Source organism: Lynx canadensis, chromosome B4 (assembly GCF_007474595.2).
Source record: "Lynx canadensis isolate LIC74 chromosome B4, mLynCan4.pri.v2, whole genome shotgun sequence".
Lineage (NCBI taxonomy): Eukaryota > Metazoa > Chordata > Mammalia > Carnivora > Felidae > Lynx > Lynx canadensis.
Genome location: NC_044309.1, coordinates 12561896 through 12582971, shown reverse-complemented (window position 1 = coordinate 12582971; position 21076 = coordinate 12561896). Strand labels below are relative to the sequence as shown.

The window sequence follows — 21076 nt, the reverse complement described above, 5'->3', positions numbered from 1 at the left end:
GCCAGGCAAAGTGTTGACTCAGAGAGGTAGAAGCAGAGGTAATCCTAAGGGTAAGTGAAAGTTGTTGTAAAGAGAAACAAGAAGTTCATGCCCATAAGCCAAGCATGAGATCAGAGGGACAAGTATATGCCTATAAACAGGAGGTAGGGCAAGGGACCAAGAGCCAAAGGCATTAGAAATATTTTCCTCAAGCAGACTGCAATCATGAAATAATATTTGGCATTCTAAGCTGTGCACAATGCGTCAGAGTAGGAATTCATTTACATTGAGAATTGGACTCATGTGTTAGGGGTGCCTGGCCAGTTTAAGGACACAAAGTCAGGTTAATCTCTTCCAAAAGGTCCCTCCTATCAAACAGGATAGGCCCAGAGTTGCCCATCTGGGTATTCTTGATGGAAATGGAGTTGCTCTCTGGGGTGTGTAGGAATATCCTTTGAGCATCCTTCAATCTGAGCCCTTCCTACTGGGCCAAAGTTGAAACTACTCTTGGAATAGTTCTTGAACTGTTCTACATCATCCTCACTAATCACTTCTTTGGGGGCCCATGTACGATTGCTGGGATGAATCTTTCAGACTATGGAATAGAGAACAGGTGTTAAAATTGGAGGTAGAATTGTATAAATAGGGGAACTGAATATGGGAGGCAACCAGAGTTATGAACTTTGTCATTACAAAGGGGTCCAGACTCTATGACAAGGACAGATGAGGAGGGCAGTAGAAGGACAGGCAGGACATCTCCCATCTGAATCACTCACCTTGCTATTTGGTAGTTATTGACTATGGCCTTTATTATAATGTCCCTTGTGATGCTAGAGGGTGTCCTGTAGGCTGAGCAGCCTGAGCTACGACATAGATTTGACCAGTAGCTGGGCTCACAGAGATTCAGGATAATAGCCGGAAGAGGTGGTGGTAAAGCAATAAATACCACCAAAGGGGGCATTCAGGGGAGATGTGTTCAGAGAGCTATTATATATAAATTCAGAGGTTATTTGTGGACTACTCACTTATCTGTTCATCTTTGCGACCATTAAGGTGTACAAAGAGTGCCACCTCCACAGCCTCCTCTGGAAATTATTATCCTCAATAAATTCTGTAGCCACCTAAGAATATCTGGGCACTAGAGCATGGTGACTTCCAAACAGTCCCAGGAGAGTCATTAGTGCAGATGGTATTTTAGAGCCCATTGTGTCAAAAGACATAAGGTTTTTGAGCACAGTCCTGCCCTGACCTCCCCTGAATGGAGGATGTGAGGGTTACAGGATCCATTCAGGGGCCAAGGCCCTTCTCCCTCAGCAGCAACTTGGTAAAATTGAGTGATGGCTCAACTTGGCCTTGCTTCAACAACCCTCCCATCTCCAAAGGTCAGTAACATCACCCTCTGAGCAAACGAAGACATGGCACGATTATGTAACTTGCCCACAGTCCCACAGCTATGAGCAGAGGACCTAGAATTTGAACCCATTTCTGCCTTACTTCAAAGTGCATGATCTTACCAACTAAGTTAGCACCGCCTCAAGGTAGAAAGCCCAGCTATGCTAGACATCAATATAAATCCAATTATTTCCAGTAAACAGGTATTTCTTGAAGTGCCTGGAAAAAGATGTTTTTGTTGTTGTTGCTTCTTTGTTTTTATTTTTCATCAATGGCCAAACCTGCTTTTGGTAACGAAATGATGACTTTTTCAAAGTGGCTGGCTTTATCCTCACTCAAGGCTCATTCCAGGACATAGGAGACATGAGAACACCAATAAATGTGTCAAAAGAATCATTTAAATCAGAGAAAGAATTAGTCTCAGTAGGAAGCTGGAATCCCAGAATCTTTAAAATTAATATAACCATGTTATAGAAATTTGGAAAACAGAGAAAATGAAAGCATACATAAATCCACCTCTGCCACAATCATTGTTACCATTTCATACAACTTTTACACATATTTTATATGCATATTCAGATTTTGTAATAATTGTGTGCATATTTTATACCCTGCATAATTAACATACAACGTTATATTAGTTTCAGGTGTACGATAGACTGATTCAACAATTCTATACATTACTCAGTCCTCATAAAGGGAGCTCTTTTTTTTTCTTTTTTTTTTTTAAATTTTTTTTTCAACATTTATTTATTTTTGGGACAGAGAGAGACAGAGCATGAACGGGGGAGGGGCAGAGAGAGAGGGAGACACAGAATCAGAAACAGGCTCCAGGCTCCGAGCCAACAGCCCAGAGCCTGACGCGGGGCTCGAACTCACGGACCGCGAGATCGTGACCTGGCTGAAGTTGGACGCTTAACCGACTGCGCCACCCAGGCGCCCCATCATAAAGGGAGCTCTTAACCCCCTTCACTTTTTTCATCCATCCCTCCACCCACCTCCCCTCTGGAAACCCTCAGTTTGTTCTACTACATTCTCTGGTTTGTCTCTTTTTTGTTGTTCATTTGTTTTGTTTCTTAGATTCCACGTGAGTGGAATCATATGGTATTTGTCTTTCTCGGACTGACTTCTTTCACTTAGCATCATACCTTCTAGCTCCATCCATGCTGCTGCAAATGGCAAGATCTCATTCTTTTTTATAGCTGAGTAGTATTTATTGTGTATACGTACCACATCTTCTTTATCCATTCACCTATTGATGGACGCGTAGGCTGCTTCTATAATTTGGCTATTGTAAACAATGCAATAAACATAGAGGTACAAATACCTTTTCAAATTAGTGTTTTGTGACTCTTAGGGGAAGTACCTAGTAGTGGAATTGCTGGATCACGTGGTAATTTTCTTTTTTTCTTTTTTTATATTTTAGTTGTTTTTTTTTTTAATTTTTTTTTCAACGTTTTTATTTATTTTTGGGACAGAGAGAGACAGAGCATGAACGGGGGAGGGGCAGAGAGAGAGGGAGACACAGAATCGGAAACAGGCTCCAGGCTCTGAGCCATCAGCCCAGAGCCTGACGCGGGGCTCGAACTCACGGACTGCGAGATCGTGACCTGGCTGAAGTCGGACGCTTAACCGACTGCGCCACCCAGGCGCCCCAATATTTTATTTGTTTTTGAGAGAGAGAGAGCATGAGCAGGGGAGGGGCAGAGAGAGAGAGAAGGGGAGAGAGAGTCTAAAGTGGGCTCTGTGCTGACAGCAGTGAGCCTGATGGAGGGCTCGAACTTATGAACCATGAGATCATGACCTGAGCCAAAGTCAGATAGATGCTCAACCAACTGAGCCACCCAGGTGCCCTGGTAATTCTATTTTTCATTTTTTGAGGAACCTCCATATTGTTTTTCACAGTGGCTCTACCCTGCATTTCCAGGATCCTGCCTTTTTTTCTTTAATATTTCATCATATGCACTTTTCCATTTTGATTAATAACCTTCCTAACAATTTATTTAGTTAGCTTTGTAACATTTCATGAAGCGGTCTATAACAAAATTTGCCCAAATCATTTCCTGCTGTTGGATATTTAGGTCATTGCAAGTTTTTGCTATTATAAATTATTCTGCAGTGAACATCTTTATGCAAATAAAATTTTATTGGCATAGAGTGTTTAGATTCTTTACTCCTTCTTATATTCACTATCACTCTATGCCACTTAAGCATCACATTCCTCAATTAATAGGTTAACATGTTAGCCAGTCTTCCCTTCTTCCAATCTATCCCGAGTAATGCTAAGAGATTAAATTCCCTAAAATACCATTTTCATCATGTCACTTTCTTACTTAAGAATCTGTATTTGCCTGTCTTCCATGTGGTGTGATTGGATTACTGTATTATAACCCTTTACAGACCAAAATGTGAAGCGTGTTGGGCCCCCAAAGGCTAACCAGAAGAAACCAGGAAATTAACTGGAGACGATGGGACTAGATTCACGATGTACCAACACAGGAACAATACTGGGTCCCTAAACGCATGTCAGTGTCCACTGCGGCGAGGAAAACTTGGGTCCAGTTAAAGTTGGACCCACTCAGAAGATCTTCCTCAGTAAGGACACGGCACTGGTCACCAAGGGGTGGTAACACACACAGTCAAGTGGAACCAGAAATCAAAGTTCAAGAGAAGTTTATCCAGGTTGAACAAGACTTAGTGGAGTGAGCAGCGTCAGACACCCTGGGGCATAGGAACCAGCATACATTGGGCAGGGGATCAGAGCCCAGCCAAATAGGTCTTGGTTTGTGGCATGGTTCCAGAAGTACCAGATTACTAGAGTGCAAGCAAGGAACCAGGGGAGAATCTCAGTTGTATAAACCGGGCCCTTGTAAGGGAAGGTAGGGAAGGCTGTGTCTGCAAGAAGCAGGCAGGCTTGTAGGCAATCAGGTTTGGGGGGGCGGGGGGAATCACCGCATTAGATGTCTGGTTGACAGCAGCAGACTGCGTCTGGAACTAGGGGACCTGGGTTCTTAATGTACCACCCGTGGACTGAGAAAATCTATTACCAGACTGTGAAGACTTAGCCTGCCGTTGCAAGTGCCGACCATCCACAGCTGGCAGAGACTGACCTCCAGAAAGCGACTCCAACCAAAACCCAAATTAGTAAAAACACATACCTGTGTACAGATAACCGATGCATATGTATGGTACAACCCGCTAACCTTTTAGCACTCCTCTCTTTTGGCCTGAAGGCATTATCGTTGTTTAAGAGGCACTACGATGCCCTATCCACTTCACGTCAACAACACCTTAACATAAACTGCCTATTTTTCCACACATGAAGAATTAGCTAGAAGCCGATTTGGGTTGAGGGCAAGGAGGCAAGAGGAATTCAGAGCTGGAACTGGACTATTAGCCATCGTATTGGCCAGAGCGGTTCTCCAAAGAAGAAGAACAGCAGCCTAAATAAATACACAGAGAGATTTATTTTCAGGAAATGGCTCATGGAGGCTGGCAGGTGCAAAAGCTGCAGGCAGGCCAACAGGCTGGACCCCGGGAAGAGCTGATGCTGCAGCCGATGCAAAGGCAGCCTGGAGGTAGAATTTGGGGAACCACAGCCAGTCTCTCTTAAGGCCCTCATCTGATTGCATGAGGCCCAAACATTACAGAGGGTACCTGCTTTACCCAAAACTCTGCTGACTTAAATGCTAATCTCACGGAAAAAACCACCTCTAAACTGGTGCTGGACCAAACGACTGGGTGCCATGGCCCGGCCGATCTAAAATGAATTGTTACAGCCCCTGAAACAAATCCAGGCCACTCAACTCCTGAGTACGGGAGAAAGATAAATGCATCTTCTCCCAATTATTCCAAGATTATGTGACCAGCCCCCAATTTCTCATTCTTATGTTTAAGTACTTATTTCTCATGGATCCTAAATACAACCCTCCTCTTGCGGAGTCCGGTCAGCTCTGCCTCTTTCTTGCTCGCTAGCACTCATCCCTGGATCATGGCCACTCCTGCTGCCACGAATCCCAATTTCTCGGCCTATGCAGACCCCTCACTTCCTTCAAGAACAAGTTCACGACGGTGCTTCTCTCCCAGGATTTCTGTCATATGTGCGCTCAGACCTCAGGTGGCATTTCCCCTCGGACTAAATCTGAAAGAAAAGATAATCAGGCATCAAAAAAAAAAAAAGCCATGGAAGAATGAAATATGGAGCTAGGATTGTTCCCTCTACATATTAGCTAATCTGAAAGGCTAGCTGCGCAAGGAAATGCATTTGAGAGAGCCATTCTCCACCTCTTCATGACACGGCAGCATCTTTCCAAGGTCAACAACACTTACGTACAGCTGAGTCCTGCTTCCTTTAAACTCTTCAGTGTTGTATCAGCCAAATTAAGAACAGGTAATAACATAGAATTGATTTTTTTACCGAGGTAAAATTTACTTGCCGTTGAACATATAGAACTTAAGTGCGTGATGAAATGAGCTCCCATGAATCCACACACATGTGTAGACACCCCTTCTGTCACTACAGCTCTTTCCTCACGGACTTGGCTTTTTAAATATCCTCTCTTTTCTTTCTCTTTCTTTTTTGTAAATAATAGACTGGGGCGCCTGGCTGGTTCATGAAGTAGAGCATGTACCTCTTGATCTGGCAGTCAGGACTCCATGTTGGGTGTAGTTTACTTAAAAAAAAACAAAACTCTCTCTCTCTCTCTCTCTCTCTCTCTCTCTCTCTCTATATATATATATATATATATGAGACATTCTTTCTTGGAGCAGTTTTAGGTTTACAGAAAAATGAGCGGAAAGCACACAATTCCTAGATACCCTCTCTTCCCCACCCGGTTTCCCCCCATTATTAACATCCTGCATTGGTAGAGTGCATTTGCCAGAACTGATGAGCCAATATTGATACATTATGATTATCTGAAGTCCAAATGTACAGTCGGGCTCACACTTTGTGTTGTATATTCTGTGGGTTTTGACAGATGTATGATGGCATGTATCCACCGTTACAGTATCATAGTTTCACTGTCCTAAGAATCCCTTGTGTTCCACCTCTTCCTCCCTCCCTCCCACCTTCTGGTCCCTGGAAGCAACTGGTATTGTTCTCTCCATAGTTTTGCCTTTCCAAGACTGTTGCATGTTTGGAATCACTCACTGTGAAGCTTTTTCAGACTGGCTTCTTTCAGTTTTCAGTCTTTCAGTCTTTCACATTGGCAACATACAGTTACATTTCCTCCATGTCTTTTCATGGCTTGATAGCTCATGAGTTTTTCATCGCTGACTAATATTCCATTGTCTGGACGTACCACAGTCTATTTATCCATTCCCTCAGTGAAGGACATCTTGTTTGCCTCCAAGTTTTGGCAATTTTGAATAAAGCTGCTATAAACATTTGCGTGCAGATTTTTGTGTGAATGGTAAATTTTCAACTCATTTGAGAAAATACCAAGGAACATGACTTGCTGAATCATATGGTAAGGTTTTGTAAAAAATACAAACCAAACAAGCAAACAAAAACAAAAAGCAAAAAAGAGCTGCTAAATTGTCTTCCAAACTCACCGTATCGTTTTGTTTTCCCCCCAACAATGAATGAGTTCCCCTTGCTCCACATACTCAGTAGCATTTGGTGTTGTCAGTGTTTTGGATTTTGGCCATTCTAACAGATGTATAGTAGTATCTCGTTGTTGTCTTAATTTGCAGTTCTTTTCTATATATGATGTTGAACACCTCTTCATATAATCATTGGCCATTTCTATATCTTCTTTGGTAACGTGACTGTTCAGATCTTTTGTTCATTAAAAAAAAATTGAGTTGTTTTCTTATTGTTGACTTTTAAGAGTTTTTTATATATTGTGGATATCAGTCCATTATCAGATATATACTTTGCAAAGATTTTCCTCTCAATTTCTGGATTATTTCATTCTCTGAACAGTGTCCTTTGCAGAGCAGAAGTTTTTAAAATTTTAATGAAGTCCCACTTATCGGTTTTTTCTTTCATGGATCATGCTTTTGATGCTTTATCTGAAAAGTCATCACCAAAACCAAAGTCACTTAGATTTTCTATTTCATCTTCTAGGAGTTTTGTATATTCAGGCTTATGTTTATTTTGAGTTACTTTTTGTGAAAGCTGTATAGATTCATTTTTTTGCATGTGGATATCCAGCTGTTCCAGCACCATTTGGTGAAAAGACTATTATTTTTCCATTAAGTTGCCTTTTGCTCCTTTATGGAAGAGGACTTGACTATTTTTGTGTGGGTCTATTTCTGGGCTCTCTATTCTTGGATTAGGATTGCATTCGATCTATAAATCAAGTTAGAAAGAATTGACCTCTTGACATATTGAGCCTTCCTACCCATGTGCATGGAATATCTCTCCATAACTTAGATCTGCTTTGGTCTCTATCTCAATGTTGGTGTTAATGTAAATGCTATTAAGTTTTTAATTTTAAATTCCACTTGCTTGTTGCTGGTACATAAAGAGGCAATTGACTTTTGTCAGGTAACCTTGCATCCTGCAACCTTGCTATGACCAATTGCAAGGTATCTTTTTGTTGTTGTTGATTCTTTGGGATTTTCTACAAAGACGGTCATGTCATCTGCAAACAAAGACTATTTTATTTCTTCCTTCTTAGTCTGTTTATGTTTTCCCCCTTTTCTTGTCTTATTTCATTAGATATGACTTCAAGCATGACGTTGAATAGGAGTGTTGAGACAGTACATTCCAGTCACGTTCCCAATCAAGTGGGAAAGTACTTTGTTTCTCATCATTAAGTATGATGTTAACTGTTGGTTTTTTTAAATAGACATTTCTTTATCAACTTAAGGAAATTCCCCCCCATTCCTAGTTTTTTGAGAGTTTATACCATGAATAAGGGTCAGATTTTGTCAATTTATTTTTCCGAAACTATTGATATGATCATATGATTTTTCTTCTTTAGCCTATTGATGTGATGGATTACATTAATTGATTTCAAATGTTTAACTAGCCTTGTATAATTGGAACAAATCCCACTTGGTTGTGGTGTATAATTTTTTATGCATTGTTTGATTTGATTTGCTAATATTTTGTCAAGGAGGAATTGATTTTTGAGCAGCAGTAAAACACATTATTTTATAAAAATCCACACGGGTTTGTGCAGAAAAAAAATTTTTTTTACATCCTTTGCATAGCAGAATGATTAAATAGTCATGCTAATTGGGACTATAGATTCAAGAATATAAAGTAACAGGACTGGGTTAAAAAATGACATCTAGATATCTTTTGTATTTGTCTCCTCTCCCCATCTGCGGTCTCTCTCTCCAGTTGTGATACCCTACCCTGCACTTTCTACAGCTCCAAATCACACTACCTTTTAGGAAAGCACGGAAGGATTTCCAGTTTTTCATGGTAGATTAAACTAAAGATCAAATTAAAGTATTTTTACCTGCTGACTCCCGAAACCAAACAAAAATGATAGTAAAGAATTTAAAAACGCAAAACCACAAAAAGGGACAAAGAGAGACAGAGAGAGAGAGAGAGAGAGAGAGAGAGAGAGGGAAAAGGAAGAAAACAACAAATAAGTATTATCAATGAAATTTTGGAAAATGGAAAGCAGATGGTGGAATGGAGATTTTCCTAGCAGACAGGAGAAAGCTTAAGAAAACCCAACCAGGCTTGTCGGCAATAGCATGCCAACAGGAAGCAATCTGATTCACCTAAAAGAACCCTGGGAAGGCCTGGACAGTAGAGGCACCAAATAAGACCAAAAGTGGATGTGACAATGGGATTAAAGTGTCTGTAGACAGTCTCTCCCATACTTCAAAAAGTTGGGTACCCTTTACCAGCCCACAGAAAGGGTGAGAAGTTTTACCCTACACTCTGGACACGGACACTAAACATTGTAGAGGAAGGCGGTGAAGAACTGTCCCTGAAACATTTTTGCAATAAAGTCTGCACGGTAAATGGTATCATCCAAGGTCCCCTTTCCCGCTGTCATCTCCCAAGCTTATGCCACTAACCACCACTGCACCACACCAGTACCCCTCACCCACCCCTATTCTCCTGGAGAAACGTGCAGAAACATTTGCATTTGGTGGTTGTCCAATAAAACAACTTTGTGCCTGTCAAGTGAAGCCCACCAGACAACAAGCCCTATTCATACACATTAAACTTTTAATTATTTTTTAAATCTCTTATTTCTATAGGTAAAAGGACAGCCCATGATCACTAGCTGAGGATCTCCTCTAATGTTCTTTTCCAAGATTGCTTTGAATATCTTAGGTCCTTTGCAATTCTACCTAAATATAATTGGCTACTCAATTTCTACACACACACACACACACACACACACACACACACACAGCCTGGTGGGACTGAAATCAATTTGGGGAAGAGTAATATATTGGCAATATTGGGTTTCCAATTCTTCAGCATGGTGTCTGCCTGCATTTCTTGAGATATTTTTGGTTTTTTTGTTTTTTCTCAAAGGTATTTTGTAGTTTCCAGGATAGGCGTCTTGGATATCTTTTGCTAAATTTTTCCTAAATGTTTTAAATTTGACATTACTGAAAATGGAATTTAAAATTTTCATTTCTGGGGCAACTGGGTGGCTGAGTCGGTTGAGTGTCCGACTCTTGATCTCGGCTCGGGTCATGATCTCACATTCCGAAAGTTTGAGCCCCGCTTTTGGCTCTGTGCTGACAGTGTGGAGCCTGCTTGGGATTCTCTCTCTCCCTCTCTCTCTATCTCTCTCTGCCTCTCTCCTGATCACTCTCTCCTCTCTCTCAAAAATAAATAAACCTTAAAAAATTTTGTTTTAATTTCATTTCCAATTGTTTGCTGCTAGTATATAAAATTAAAATTTATTTTTGTATATTAAATTTATATATATTATATATATATATACAAAAATTATATTGTAACCTTGCTAAATTCTTATCTTTTTTTGAGGATTCCTTAGGATTGTCTACGTAAACAGTCTACAGTTTAGACTGATACACCTGTGTAACCCACACTCCATCAAGATGTAGAACATCTACGTACCCCAGAAATACCCCCAGTATCCCTTACCAGTTAATCCCAGCACTGTCAGAGGCAGTAACTGTTCTGAGTTTTTTCCATCATAGATTAGTTCTCCCTCCTCTAAAACTTCATATAAATGGAATCATGCATTATGTACTCTAATTTTGTTCACTCAGCATAATGTTCTATGTAATTGACCCATACTGTTACATGTATAAATAGTACATTTTTGGGCACCCATGTTGCTAAGTCAGTTAAGCATCCAACCTCAGCTCAGGTCAAGATCTGCTAGTTCATGAGTTCGAGCCTCACATTGGGCTTTCTGCTGTCAGTGCAGAGCCCACTTCAGATCCTCTGGTCCCCCCCCCCCCCGCCCCTCCCCTGCTTGCACTCTCTCTCAAAAGTAAATATAAATTTTTTTTTTAAATAGTACATTTTGATTACTGAGTAACACTACATTATATGATTATATAAAAAAATTTTTTTTAATTAATTTATTTATTTTGAGGGCAAGAGTACAAGTAGGGAAGGGGCAGAGAGAGAGAGGCAGAGAGAAAGAATCGTAAGCAGGCTGAGCACTGTCAGCACAGAGCCCAACGCGGGGCTCGAACTCACTTGAACTGTGAGATCATGACCTGAGCCAAAGTCAGATGCTTAACCGACTGAGCCACCCAGGGGCCCCTAAATCAAAATTTTTAAATCCATTTTCCTACTGATAGATATTTTGTTCCAGATTTTGGCTATTAGGAAGACAGCTGCTGTAAGTATTCCCATCCAAGTATCCACATGGGCATACATTTTCATTTCTCTTGGGTACATACCTAGGAGAGGGACTGCTAGCTTCAAGGAAGGGTAAGTTTATAAGAAACTACCAAAGCTTTCCCAAAGTGATTTTGTAATTTTACATTACACTAGCCATTTATGAGCATTCTGGTGGCTTCGTATCCTGCTCTCGACATTTCTATCATCCTTTTGTATTTATTTTAGCCATTCTAATGATATCTTGTGGGTTTTCTTCCTGAGTGGGTATTTGTTTATTTTGGAAACAATCTCAAACTTACAGAAAAGTTGTGGGTACAGTGCAAAGTACTTCCACCCCCCCAAACCAGCTGAGAGAAGTTGCTAACAACCTGTTAATACTTTAGTGTCTATTTCCTAAAGATAAGGATATTCTCCTGCATAATCACAACGCCATCATCAAAGCGAGGAAATTAACATTAACACCTTACTACCATTTAATCCTTCTACCTCATTTAAGTTTCACCAATTGCTCTAGTAACAATCTTAATAGCAAAAGGAGCCGGAGCAGGCTAATACATTGCATTTATTTGTCACTTTTCTTTTGTTTCCTTCTATCTGGAATAGTTCCTTGGTCTTTTCGTGACCTTGACAATTCTAAAGATTAACAGAACAGTTATTTTGTACTATGTCCTTCAATTTGTCTGATGTTTCTTTGTGATTAGACTCAGCTTATGAATCTTTGGCAGGAGTTCTCACAGAAGCGATGTTTTGTGTGTTCTTCTCATTGTGTTCTAGAAGGTGGTTCTGATTTCAATTTGTCCTGTTACTAGTGATGTTGTTTTGGCTCATTTGGTTAAGAGGGTGTCTGCCAGGCTTCTCCACTATCAAGTTACTTTTTCCCTTTGTAATCAATAAGTGCTTTACAAGGGGTAATTTAAGACTATGTAGGTGTGTTTATCATCTAACTTGCAATTTATTCACATATTTACTTAGAGTGGATGTGGACTCATGGATTCTTGTTTTATTCAGTGGCTTACAGTTTGTTACCATTACTTACTTTGAAGTCATATTCTTCCAGATTTCACCAGTGAGAGCCCAGTCAAACCAGATTCTGCAGCCTTTGACAGATCCCCATCATTCCTTGGGGACTTCCTTACTTTGGGGCACAAAATGTTCCAGGCTTATCCTGTACATTCCCTACCCCAGTCCTCAAGTCAGTCACTTCTCCAAAAAGCCATTCAGACATTTACATTGAGAAGGGTTTTCAGAAATCAAGATTGGACCTCTAAATATGCTCTTGGTTGATGCTTTCAAACCTTGTCAGTGGTCACAGCTAGAAATCATATGGTTGTATGCATCTACGGATATCTATGGATATCCACATAAATAGATTCACGGACATAAACACAGGTATGTATGTATATACATACATACGCATATTACATCCATATTTATGTATTTACTTATATGAGTAATTCCAACACCACTGGTTCATTCTTGCTTCTACATTTGTAACTCCCTTCTCTGACAATAAGAAAACGAGCCGCCATTATCATTAATATACATTTTTCCCGTTTGTTTTCTATTTGTCCACTTCATTCTTTTTTCCTCCCTTCTTGCCTTCTTTTGGGTGATCTGAATACTTTATAGCATTCCATTTTGATTTCTCTGTTTGCTTTTTAACTGTATATCTTTCATAATTTTGGTGGTTACTCCAAAGCCTTCGATATGCCTCTTTAACTTATCCCAAGCTACTTAGAGTTTATATTGTTCTACTTCACATAAGATACAGCAACCTTCTAATATTATAGTTTTATTTACCCTTCTCCCAACTTTGAGAGATTTTTGCCATATCTATTACATCTATTTATGTTACAAACCCAATACAGTGTTACAGGTTGTATTGTACAATCACGTGATTTTTTCAAGAAATTAAGAAAATGTGTTCGTGGCACAGCTGGCTGGCTCAGTTGGTGGAGCACGCGGCCCTTGATCTCAGGGTTTTGTGTTCGAGCCCCACTTTGGGTATAGAGATTACTTAAAAATAAAATCTAAAAAAAAAAAAAAAAAGGGAAGAAACTGTGTACCTTCCCTTATATTCATCCAAATATTTACTACTTCCCGTGCTTTGCATTCTTGCCCTTGCGTCCAGGTTATTGTCTGGTGTGATTCATCTCCCACTGGAAGAATTTCTTCAGTCCTTCTTACAGCACAACATACACATTCTTAGCGTTCGTCCGCCTGAAAATATCTTTATTTTTCTTCATTCTTGAAAGACAATTTTGCGGCATATAGAATGCTGGGTTGACAGTTCTACTTATTTCGGCACTTAAAGGTATTATTCAGTTGTTGTCATGGGTTGGGTTTCCGAGGAGGTAGGCTCTGAGCTGAAATTTAGCCAGCAGAATGCTTCCTAAGGAGTCCCTGGGTATCAAAACCTGTAGGAAGGAGAAGGAAGCGAGAGTAGTCAGAAGGAAAAACTGAGCTGTGATGCACATCCTCTGACAGCCTCGACCGATGCCCCGGGGGAGCTAAAGCAAGAATGGCCCTTCAGATTTGTCTTGCACTGGGCCAAGATGGTCAGCTCAGGCACTGATCGATCAATCGCTGGCTATAGGTTTCCCAGGAAAAAGCAAGATCTTAAGTGAGTCAGTGCTCTACAGTTGAGGCAGTCTTGAAAGGGGCTGAAAACTGAAGGTACTCCGCTGACGACACTCCTCTCAACTGGGGCGATCCTTCCACTGATGTGATCTGGGTGTGCTGCTTCTGATGAGAAGTCTGCCATCATTTGTCTTATTGTTTCTCTCCAAGTGATACACAGGCTTTTTTTTTTTTTCTCCAGGCTCTTGTCTCTTTATCTCTGGATTCCAACAGTCTGTCGTGTGCCTAATGTTATTTGTTGTTTTTTGTTTGGTTGGTTTTGTATTTATTCTGCTTGCGGTTCACGCACCTTGGACCCATTAGTGTTTTTACTAAATCGGTAAGTTTTCAGCCATTATTTCTTCCAAATTTTTTCTTCCAAATTTTTTCTTCCCTATTCTCTTGGTTCCTTCTAGTATTCCAAATCACATGTATCAGATTGCTTATATATCAGAAACTAAGGCTCTCTAAGAATCTACTCGCATTTCTTCTTTTCTCCCTTTTCTTGAATTTGGATAATTCCCATTTACCTGCTTTCAAATTCATGGACTCTTGTGCAATCTCCAATATGCCATTAAGCAAAGCTGGTAAATGTTTCATTTTGGTTGCCGTTATTTTCCACCTAGAATTTTCATTTGAGTCGGCTGTAGACTGAATGTTTGTGTCTCTCCCCCCACTCACATGTTGAAAACTTAACCCCAAATGTGACGGTGTTAGGAGGTGGTGCCTCTGGGAGGTAACGAGGTCATGAGGTGGAGTCTCTGTGAATGGGATTAGTGCCCCCATTAATGCCCCTCTTGTAAAAGAGGCCCCGGAGAGTGCCCTTATTCCTTCTGCCATGAGAGTACACAGTGAGAAGATGGCCACCTAGGAACCAGTTAGCAGAACGTCACCAGAGACCACATCTGTTGGTGCCTTGATCTTGGACTTCCCAGACTTCCAAAACTGTGAGAAATCAATGTTTACTGAAGCCACTCAGTCTATGGTGTTTTTGTTATAGCAGCCTAAACAGAGTAAAATGGGAGCTTTTCATTCCTTCTGTTTTGCTGCTGTTTCTCCATCTGTTCATTCATTAAGACTACGTTTTCCTATAAGTCTTTGAGCATATCTATAATAGCTGCTTTAAAGTTTCTGTCTACTAAGGACCACCGAAGGTTTGGTTTTCTCTGATTGTTTTTTCCTTCTTCTTGCATATGGGTCATATTTTCCTCTTTGTACATTTGGGCAATTTTACTGTATACTAGACATTAAGAATTATACATTGTAGACATTTGTGATTCTGTTATATTGCTCAGAAGAGTGTGATTTTTCTTCTAGTAAGGAATTAAATTGGCTAGACTCAAACTCCTAGGTCTGTCTCCTCTGTTTTGGGTGTAAGCTGAAATCTCTGCTCAATTCTTCCCGCTCCTAATGGTCACTTTTTCTCTGTACTCTATGTGGTCTCTCCCACTGATGCATATTTCAGTGGCTGGACATGAATTTGAGAAGAGTTTATATGCAAATTTGGGGTGTACCACCTCCATGACCTCCTCTTTTCTAGGATTCCCCTTCTAGCTGCCCAGCTGCTCTTCCAGTCCTGAATTCTATACTCTGACACTAGTATTCAGTAATTCAGCTGAATTATTCAGTAATACAACTTCATTCTGAGCCACCTAATGGATTGGTGAACAACTCTGAACATAAACTGCAAAGCCAAAAATCACATTTGTGTAGTTCCCATATTTTAAGGGCAGACTCCTCTCCAATATCCACCTGCTTTTAGTTCCTGCTGAATGTCTTCAGATAGTTGGTTTTTAAAATTCCCATCCAGACTCTATCATGCTCTCCTGTAGGAAGATTATCCTGACCAAGCTACCCTGCCATTACTAGAAGTCAAATTTCCTCCATATTACCATTGTGCTCATTACTGAAATTATATCTAAATCCTGATTTGTCTTATGTCAGTGCTGTAATTCATTTCCCTTGCATCAGTGCTATGCTTAGGAAGGGTCACATATCAGTCCAGAAAACAGAAGTTCCTCTTTGCAGCCTAGCTATAAATGACTTTAATACAGGGAATTGGTGGCTTATCCCCCCCCCCCCCCCCCCAAAAAAATGTCTCTAGGAGTATCACACCTGTTCACAATTCTGGCTGCAACTGACTGAAGAATAATGATCTCTCCATCATTTTGTCTCAAGGATGCCTCTCATGAATACGCTCTAGGCTGGAACCATACAATAAAGAGGAATGTAGCGCCTGGCTTCTCTCCAAAGCAAAGGAGACCATAGAAGGGGTGGTGGTAATGCCAAGCCGACCAAAGATAATCCAACCCGGGGCATATGACCCAAATTATCCAAAAGCACGGGAGGGGCAGAGAGCTTTGGAGCTTCTGGAAAAAAATTTATTTGCTGATAAACAAAAACGAAAACAAGACCACACACACACACACACACACACAAAGACTCACCAGAAGAATAATGCCTCTTCTTACATTGGATTTTTTTTCATGTGACTGTTGTAATAGAAGCATTGATCTCGTGATCATGATGAGAAGAAGCCAACTGAGATGGAAGCAAACATGGTGTCCGAAGCCTGTCCAGTCTGGACTTCCTGTTGTGAGAATCAGTGGTATTATTTAAGTCATTTTCAATTGGTTTATTTTGTTACTTTCCACAGGCACAGTACCTTATTTAGAACATAGAAGTAAATCCCAGAAGAAACCATTTAAAGGGGGGAAAGTGGTAGCCTTTAAGGAGTAAGACTGGAGGTAATGAGATGTGGTACCGTGCACATTGGTTTTTATTCTATGCCTTGTACTATTTTACATCGTAAAGAAGATATATACACTACTTGGATAAAAAATTAATTAGAAAAGAGTCAATCTGACAACGCCTCTCCTTCTCCACATCACAGTTTTCTTGATTAACTCTGATCCTAGCACAAAAGGAAATGGCGGCTAAATTCAACAGTTCTCCCTTGCTCCTTTTTTTAAAGTTTTTTTTTTTTCCTTTTGAGAGAGAGAGAGAGCTGGAGAGGGACAGAGACAGAGGGAGAGAGAGAATCTTAAGCAGGGCTTAAGAGGGTCTCACAACTGTGATTACATGACCTGAGCCGAAATCAAGAGTCAGATGCTTGGGGCGCCTGGGTGGCTCAGTCAGTTAAGCCTCTGACTCTTGATCTTGGCTCAGGTCATGATCTCACAGTTGTGGGATGAAACCCTGTGTTGGGCTCTACACTGATAGCATAGTGCCTGCTTGGAATTCTCTCTCTCCTCTCTCTCTGCCCCTCCCCTGCACACATGTGCTCTCTCTGTCTCTCTCTCTCAGAATAAATTTAAGCAAAAAAGAAAAAAGAAGAGTTGGATGCTTAACCTACTGAGCCACCCAGGCACCCCTCTTCCTTGCTCTCATTTCAGGCAATCATAAATTCTAGCTGCCTACTGAAGAGCGTCCTGAGTGAACGAGATCCTCATACCCCTCAACCTACTATTTGTCACCAAAATAATTGTTCTGAAGGACAAATATGATCACGTACCTCTCCTGCTTACAATCCCTAATTGGTTTCATATTGTCTCTACAGGCTAAAATCCAAATTCCGTAATATGGCATCCAAGACTCTTGCTGATCTGGCCCCTAAAACTCTCTCATGTATATATTCTAGCTATTTTTAAATCTTGCTTTTTTCCACACTCAGATCTCCATTCTGTTGGCATTTCTTTGATTTGGAACACCCTTCCTAAAGAATCCACTTTCAGTTACCTGTTCTGTAAAGATCTCTTACTCCTCTAGTTCTCCTACAGTCTCTTCTTCGACATGTGTTGTAAATGCCTATCTCCTCCATCAGCACAAATTATATTACAACTCAAAAACCACTGACTAGAAAGTCTAAAATCCAGAAATCTCTTAAAAGGGAAATATTTTTTGGAAACCCATTTGGTGACAGAACCTGAATTGAACTATTTATATTTATAATCTCAATTTAGGGGTGCCTGGGTGGCTCAGTCAGTTGGGCGTCCGACTTCAGCCCAGGTCATGATCTCACGGTTCGTGGGTTTGAGCCCCATGTCAGGCTCTGTGCTGACAGCTCAGAGCCTGGAGCCTGCTGTGAATTCTGTGTCTCCCTCTCTCTCTGCCCCTTCCCTACTCACACTCTGTCACTCTCTGTCTCTCAAAAATAAATAAACATTGAAAAAAAATTTTTAAATAATCTCAGTTTAGTCCACTTTAATATTCATTCATTTTGTTGCAGAACTATTCATGGGTTTCATCGCACAGTGAAGCCTCAGACAGCACTGATAATGGTCTGGAACACAGGGTACACACACCTAGAGTATATGCACCATTCCAAAAATGGCTACTGCAGCATTTCTCATCCCAGAAGTTATTCTAGAACTTTTACTACTTATCAAGTAAAACTCCCCCTTGAAAATGGGAGTGCTTTTATGAATAAAAGTGGTGTAAGTGACATGGCTTGACTTCCAAGGCTAGGTCATCAAAGGTGATATGGCTTCTGCCTATTTTCCCTTCTCCCCCAAAATGCTTGCCCTTTGAACTCAGCCACCATGTTGTGAGGAAGCTCAGCCACAGTGAAGCCACCCGAAACTGTTCTAGCCCACAACCCCAGCCAAGGTCTCAACCACCAGCCATTATTAACCACCAACCAGCATCAACTATCAGACATGAGGGGGTGGTTGACGCCTGTCCTCAGCACTCAAGTGCCCCCCACTGTTGGCTGAATGGAGCAAAGATCAGCTGATGCCAAGCCTTGAATGCCAAGGCTTGATTCATGCCAAGCCATGAATCTAAATGTAGATTCATGAGAAAGACAAACGTTTTTGTTGTTTTAAGGCACAAAATTTTGGGTAATGTTCTACAGCTATAGTGACTGGCCTCTTACCGTATTTACTTTGTAAAAATGTGAAATATTCTGAATTCTAAAACCCATCAAAGGTTTCAGATAAGATCTGCATACTAAAATCATGCTTGTATATCTTTTTCTCTATAGAAATAGAAGTTCTTTGAGGACAAGAACAAAGTTTTCTTTTCGGAGGTACCATTTAAGATAGGGTAGGTCCTCATGGCGTGTCTACTGAATTAATGTTGAATGAATAGATGAATGAACAAATAAAGTAACACAGTTGCAAACAAATGATTATTTTGAGATAGTTTTTCAGTAGACTACTATTTTATTTAACACAATCCATTACTCAAAAATAACTTAGAATACCTTATTTTTTATAATTATTTTCAGTTTATGAGCTATACGAAAAGCGTCATCAATTTTCCTATCTTGTTTTTATCCAGAAGTGTTATCTATTATCATTACATGTTTTATCCATCAAGGCATGTTCCAAATAATCCTTGGCTGTTTCCAGAAGTCAAATACATCGTTAAGGATGAAGATTTTCCATCACTGAAGATATTCGAAGTAACTTGACAAAACTCTGAAGGTTATGCCACCACAGGAGATCCCAATGGTTTTGAACAATGCAATGTTCAAATGTAATGCAATCTGAGACAATGACGCACAGATGCAAAGACTGTAGCATCCGTATCAACAACTTTGGGAGGAAAAAAAAAACATTAATTTGGAATGTAACTTCTACCTTGCATGACAAAAATAAAGTGTATTTATCTTACGATCCTATGTCACATGTATGTCATGTCACACGTGTATGTAACTATGTGAGGGAAAGGGAGGAAGGTAGAGAGAAAATCCATAACGTCATAAAGACATGAACAGACAACGTCAATTTATGCTTTAGTGTTCCTATTGGGAATACCCGTTTTAGCTCTTCCCGGGGAATGTTGTAATGATGAAATAAGTGAGGTACTAGTTTTACAGTTTTGCTGCCAAAATAGGTATCTGATTGGAATTTAATGGATCCTTACTGCCCTGCTTTTTCCTTCTGCCTCATGTTGTGTAAATTGCGTAAGCTAGGTTGCATGTAGGTGTATTTCAGGATAATTCCCATCCAGAGGAAATCTCTGAGAAAGTAAGAGTCATTAGATAAATATAATATTAACCACGGTCTCTCAAAAAATGCCAAGAGGGTGACGAATCCTACAACACACAGCACAGCTTCCTGAAAATCTTTTCTTTCTCCTCTCTGGTATCTCACAGAGCCGGGCAGGAACACTGCCTCCAGACCTCCTTTCCATCTAAAATCCCCCCTTTTCGCTCTTTCCCCTATGACCCCTTCCACACACATACCCCTCTGTTCTTTTTCTGCCTACCACTCTTATCTTCTCTATCTGTTCTTTTCTCACCGTACTGCTTCCTGAGATCAAATGAACTGGCCTTGGCTGCATTTGATTCCCTCTCTCATGCATTAACCTGGTCCTGTGCAATCCTAGGACCAGGGACACAGCACAGGTAAAAAGAAAACTCTCTTTTTCAAGGTGAGGAAGGGGAGAAGGGGCTGTGAATCCTGAAATATGAATTTTTTCCTTGTCATACCAATGTCTTTTTTTTTTTTAATTTTTTTTTTCAACGTTTATTTATTTTTGGGACAGAGAGAGACAGAGCATGAACGGGGGAGGGGCAGAGAGAGAGAGGAAGACACAGAATCGGAAACAGGCTCCAGGCTCCGAGCCATCAGCCCAGAGCCCGACGCGGGGCTCGAACTCACGGACCGTGAGATCGTGACCTGGCTGAAGTCGGACGCTTAACCGACTGCGCCACCCAGGCGCCCCGTCATACCAATGTCTTACAAGCAGAATTCCATTTCACTAAATAGCAGTCGTGTGATGAGTGATCTCAACCAGATAAACTGTCAGGACAGCATAAAGTACAACATGACCTGACTATAGACTCTAGATGAACAGTTCAAGGACCACATATTCACTGGTATATACTGCTGCAGGCCCGCTGGGGTCTGGATAACTTGGTATTGATTTTAAATTTTTTTTTCAACGTTTATTTATTTTTGGGACAGAGAGAGACAGAGCATGAACGGGGGAGGGGCAGAGAGAGAGGGAGACGCAGAATCGGAAACAGGCTCCAGGCTCTGAGCCATCAGCCCAGAGCCTGACGCGGGGCTCGAACTCACGGACCGCGAGATCGTGACCTGGCTGAAGTTGGACGCTTAACCGACTGCGCCACCCAGGCGCCCCAACTTGGTATTGATTTAAATGGATGCGTAAACAGTGTCATAAGAAGCTACCTCATCCCTGGAGCTACATTATTCCTGGGGTCCCTCCCCTTTTACCTGATACCTAAGTACCACTTTTCTAGGTTTAAAAGGGAGTTGAAAGCCACAGAAACTGCCAAAGACCTGATAATGAAAGTCAAGGATCCATTCCTATATCCCTACTCCCTCTCCCTCTCTTTGGACTCTGAACCCC

The 21076-nt window shown here is 40.8% G+C and overlaps 1 long non-coding RNA gene across 2 annotated transcripts in view; it reads right to left on the bottom strand.

The window, feature by feature from the left end:
• Window positions 1-4839: 4839 nt before the first annotated feature.
• LOC115517952 overlaps window positions 4840-21076 on the bottom strand; it is a 31399-nt gene continuing 15162 nt past the window's right edge. Inside the window, exons 2-3 of one of the 2 annotated variants that reach the window (XR_004343810.1) lie at window positions 16198-16340; window positions 4840-5512 (exon numbers count right to left, since the gene is read on the bottom strand). This is a non-coding gene — a long non-coding RNA (uncharacterized LOC115517952). Of the gene's footprint in view, window positions 5513-13317; window positions 13549-16197; window positions 16341-21076 lie in introns of those variants that run through there. The other variant, XR_004343811.1, reaches the window with a different exon arrangement.